Genomic DNA, 5,989 nt, shown 5'->3' with positions numbered 1-5,989 from the left:
ACTACTTAAGTTTGCTGACAAATTGTATTCACAGCTTCTAGTGCATAGTACTTGATTGACTAAGTATATGTCTGTTGTGGCATGCATATTACTCCCTCCGTTCCTAAATATAAGTCTTTTTAGACATTTCAAATAAACTACAACATACGGATGTATGTAGACATATTTTAGAGGGTAGATTCATTCATTTTGGTCCGTATGTAGTCACCTGTTGAAACCTCTAGAAAGACTTATATTTGGGAACGGAGGGAGTACTCTAAATATTACTTGTAGCGGCATGCATATTACTCTAAATATTCTGCTGTGCAAAGTGATACACACAAATCTAATAATTTAGTGAAAACAGATTTAGCCGATAGTACTTTGACCATTACTAATGTACACAAGGAACACAACTCATTGCTATAGTAGTGGTGCAGTAGCAAAACATCACCCAAATACTCCATTCTACAAGCCAACTATTGATTCTTAGAGAAATCCCAAAGAATAAAAAGCATAAAAACAAGGATACTTTCCTGAGAGACCACACTTCTTGGTGTAAAATTTGTAACTGACAAAAATACTACACAAAAAGATGGAAGATATACAAGAAAGACAAATCCTTTAAAATTGCTGTATCAGCATACTACACCTATGCATTACTAAAGTCTAAGGAGTATTACAATATTAGATTTACAAAAAACTACATTGCAAAACCATTGGGATAATTCAAAAGAGTCAAATAGATACAAGAAAGGAGATATAATGCTTCAATTCTTACATTTTCAGGCTTGTCATCTCCTTTCTAATTGTATGCTTTTTGATCCCTGGGACTGTAGGATAAAAAATGGATATGCACTCGTTAGTTGGTACAAATATCAACAAAAATGATACTTTAATTAACAACAATAGTGACATGAGTGTTTCTCCACCTCTCGCAGTGTAACGGTGGCCTAGCACTGAAGAGAATCTACCTCTCATGTTGATTGGTTTCCCATAGCTCTCGCTCTTCTTGATGTGTTGCTGGTGTAGATGTTGCTGGTGCAAGCACATGGGAACATGTGTGACATGCTTTGGTCGCTCCTCTGCAGGAGCTCCCGTGGTAGTATAGAAGAGCAGGAACACGGCAGCCTTCAAGAGGCCCATGGCAGCCTATACAAATCCAGAACTTTAAAAGAACTAATGCTCTTGGTATCCATAGAGCTAGAACAAACAAATACAAATAATTAGAGGCCTGGATCTCTAACGTTAGATAGCCCCATGTAAATTGCATACATGTAATCCTTGTGACTATTTTGCTTCTAATAAATTTGCAGTGGGTTTTTAACCTACTTTTTTCCCTACAAAAGATAGTTAAATGAATAAAGCAAAGGTTCAACTATTAGACAAAAGGTGTCAAAGTGTGTAATTTCAGTCACCTTTTCTTGGGCCACGTTAACGAAAGAATTCTTGGGAACATGGTAACACAACGCCTTTCATTCACAAAAGCAATCTCCTGTAGTACACTAAAGTTCAATGTCAGCTCTATGAAAAACTTGAATATTCCCCAATGTGGCATAAAAGGAAGTGTGTAAATGACAAGAGAGCAGACAAACGAAGTTACAGGGCTAAGATGAGAAAAACCTCCTACTTGCCCATCCAATATAAGATGATCAGTATACAATGATCAATAATGGAATAATAAACAATGCATAAGTCAAAACAAGAGAGGCAGACCATTTTCCCTCCACATCTTTCAGTTTCTCCATCGTATCGTCACTATTTTTACAAGCTAATCTAAGTTCATTTTCCAATAACGAATTTTTCTTTGATAATGATTCAACTATGTCATGTGTAAATACGAGAAATCCGCTTCAGCGAAAGTAACAAAGTAAGAATCAGCAGAAGCGTCAATGATAGCATCGGTCAACCAGTTCCAAAAAATCATTATAATTCATATTTAAAAGACGAAATGGAATAGCATATAGAACATTTAACAAAAAAAACTAAACATCATGCATAAAACAATAGTAATTCCATGAATAAGCCTTACAATGAACCATGATATATATGGGAAAAATTATGAGTTAAGATCATGCACACCGACTAAAGTATAAGAAACCTGGAATTTACCACAAGAATGCGTGAAGTACCTAGTTAGTAAACAAATCTGACATCAGAAAAATATACGCTCCATCTAAAAGACTAAAGAAAGAAAAGAGCACCTAAGAAGCAAACTGAAAATGTAGGCAAAAAAACATATTTATGATAAAATATTAAAAATAGAGGAGACCTCAAACCTTTAGATTGGAGTTCTCTTTTTCTTCTGATGGTTTCAGAATCTTGTTACTGCACAACATAGATATCTCTCTCAAAGAATCATCCAATTGCCTTTGGAGAATCAGATTTTTGTCATGTTCACTTTGGGCAGATAATTTAGCTGCAGCACACTCCATGCTTAATTTTTCTATTATTTTGTCCCGCTTTGATATCTCCACCAACTTTGTTCCCTCACCGGCAACCTGCATCTGAAAATCCATGCGCCAAGGAGCAAAAATACACTATAATCAAAACCAAAATAAAGGGAGACTATAACCAAACGTTGTCACACCTACTGATTCATTTACATTCATAGAGCATCAAATGCAGGATAACAACCATATATATAGCAGAAATGTTCAGAAAAACAACGAATTTGCAAGTGCGAAAAATATTTGTCATTATACTGGCAGGAAGAAGCATAACTGTCTCAAATCTATGACATGCAGGGTAGAACATGCAAAAATAAAGGGATCACATTACACACAAAAGCAATTAAAGCAGAGAAAAACATACCTGCATTCTCCTTTCCAGAGTAAGTCTTAAAGTAAGATCATCCAACTTCCTCTCAAGTTTATTCTTTGCCTCCCAGAGTGCACCAATTTCATTTGCAGTCCGAAGAAGCAATCATACCATAAGAATACCCCCGATGGACACCAATAAAACAAAGACCTTACACAAACTTGGGAACTATGAACAATAACATTCACAGAAGAAATGAGAGATAACATTAGATTAGGATGCTTTTCTTTTAGGTGAGATAACATTAGATTAGGATGCTTTCCTTTTAGGCGTATATGGTTGTAGGACCGGCTCTAAATAGAAACAACATTAATCAGAAAAGTTGATAGGCTCTCCCTCTCAAGCTCGGCGACTTGGCCAGCCTACCCACATTCCTCAGTCATACACCTGTCTTTAGCGACAAGGAAACATCGTTCAGAAGACCCTCACCTCTTTGAATTAACCTGCCCCTCAAGATCTTAGCCATGTCTAATTAAGATTTTTCAGACTAAACCGAACAGCTGCTACTTGACATGGTGCTGACAGGTGGCTCCCCCAAACGAGTCGACAACAACATAGGAAATTGCAGTAGCATATTATGAAGAATCCAAACATAAGCATATAGGTTCAGAATGGATGGCAGGGCTGGAGGCACACTTTGTAAACTAGTGACATCATGACACTAAATAGAGGGTTATCTTACTCAATGGCATATATGCTATGGTGTGCGAATTTTGCATAATCAAATTCTTTCTAGACACAAACTTATTTCTAGACACAAACTTACTGTAACATCCTCGAAGAAACAAAAGAATATATTGTATGATGTAATTCATATATCTAAATGAAACCACTCTATTGCAGTGACCAATTCACCCTCAAACCTAGCTAAAAAGATTATACCCCCTCCACCTCCTCCTTCCCCCTTCTCCTACTTGGAATAGGAAAGGGGGGGACAAACCTACTTGGAGTAGGATTGCCCCCCTTGGGCGCGCCTCTCCCCTAGGCCGGCCCTCTCCTCCTCCCCCCTTTATATACGGAGGAGGGGGCACCAGATAGACACAACAATTGATCTCTTGGATCTCTTAGCCGTGTGCGGTGCCCTCCTCCACCATAATCCACCTCGATAATATCGTAGCGGTGCTTAGGCGAAGCCCTGCGTCGGTAGCAACATCATCATCGTCACCACGCCGTCGTGCTGACAGAACTCTCCCTCAAAGCTCGGCTGGATCGAAGTTCGAGGGACGTCATCGAGTTGAACGTGTGCTGAACTCGGAGGTGTCGTGCGTTCGGTACTTGATCGGTCGGATCGTGAAGACGTATGACTACATCAACCGCGTTGTGCTAACGCTTCCGCTTTCGGTCTACGAGGGTACGTGGACACACTCTCCCCTCTCGTTGCTATGGATCACCATGATCTTGCGTGTGCTTAGGATTTTTTTTGAAATTACTACGTTCCCCAACAGTGGTATTAGAGCCAGGTTTATGCATAGATGTTATATGAACGAGTAGAACACAAGTGAGTTGTGGGCGATACAAGTCATACTGCTTACCAACATGTCATACTTTGATTCGGCGGTATTGTTGGATGAAGCGGCCCGGACCGACATTACGTGTACGCTTACGCGAGACTGGTTCTACCGACGTGCTTCGCACACAGGTGGCTGGCGGGTATCAGTTTCTTCAACTTTAGTTGAATCGAGTGTGGCTACGCCCGGTCCTTGTGAAGGTTAAAACAGCACATACTTGACGAAATATCGTTGTGGTTTTGATGCATAGGTAAGAACGGTTCTTGCTCAGCCCGTAGCAGCCACGTAAAACTTGCAACAATAAAGTAGAGGACGTCTAACTTGTTTTTGCAGGGCATGTTGTGATGTGATATGGTCAAGACATAATGCTATATTTTATTGTATGAGATGATCATGTTTTGTAACAGAGTTATCGGCAACTGGCAGGAGCCATATGGTTGTCGCTTTATTGTATGAAATGCAATCGCCATGTAATTGCTTTACTTTATCACTAAGCGGTAGCGATAGTCGTAGAAGCAATAGTTGGCGAGACGACAATGATGCTATGATGGAGATCAAGGTGTCGCGCCGGTGATGATGGTGATCATGACGGTGCTTTGGAGATGGAGATCAAAGGCACAAGATGATGATGGCCATATCATATCACTTATATTGATTGCATGTGATGTTTATCCTTTATGCATCTTATTTTGCTTAGATCGACAGTAGCATTATGAGATGATCTCTCACTAAATTTCAAGGTATAAGTGTTCTCTCTGAGTATGCACCGTTGCGAAAGTTCGTCGTGCCGAGACACCACGTGATGATCGGGTGTGATAAGCTCTACGTTCACATACAACGGGTGCAAGCCAGTTTTGCACACGCAGAATACTCGGGTTAAACTTGACGAGCCTAACATATGCAGATATGGCCTCGAAACACTGGAGACCGAAAGGTCGAGCGTGAATCATATAAAAGATATGATCAACATAGTGATGTTCACCATTGAAAACTACATCTCACGTGATGATCGGACATGGTTTAGTTGATATGGATCACGTGATCACTTAGATGATTAGAGGGATGTCTATCTAAGTGGGAGTTCTTAAGTAATATGATTAATTGAACTTTAATTTATCATGAACTTAGTCCTGATAGTATTAGCATATCTATGTTGTAGATCAATAGCTCGTGTTTAGCTCCCCTATTTTATTTTTGATATGTTCCTAGAGAAAACTAAGTTGAAAGATGTTAGTAGCAATGATGCGGATTGGATCCGTGATCTGAGGATTATCCTCATTGCTGCACAGAAGAATTATGTCCTTGATGCACCGCTAGGTGACAGACCAATTGCAGGAGCAGATGCAGACGTTATGAACGTTTGGCAAACTCGATATGATGAAAACTTGATAGTTTAGTGCACCATGCTTTACGGCTTAGAATCGGGGCTTCAAAAACATTTTGAACGCCACAGAGCATATGAGATGTTCCAAGAGTTGAAATTAGTATTTCAGACTCATGCCCATGTCAAAAGGTATGAGACCTTTGACAAGCACTTTGCCTACAAGATGGAGGAGAATAGCTCAACCAGTGAGCATGTGCTCAGATTGTCTGGGTACTACAATTGCTTGAATCAAGTGGGAGTTAATCTTCCAGATAAGATAGTAATTGACAAAGTTCTCTAGTCACTATCACCAAGTTAC

Source organism: Aegilops tauschii, chromosome 3, assembly GCF_002575655.3.
Source record: "Aegilops tauschii subsp. strangulata cultivar AL8/78 chromosome 3, Aet v6.0, whole genome shotgun sequence".
Lineage (NCBI taxonomy): Eukaryota > Viridiplantae > Streptophyta > Magnoliopsida > Poales > Poaceae > Aegilops > Aegilops tauschii.
The sequence above is the reverse complement of the archived record's forward strand: the minus strand, read 5'-3'. Positions refer to the sequence as shown.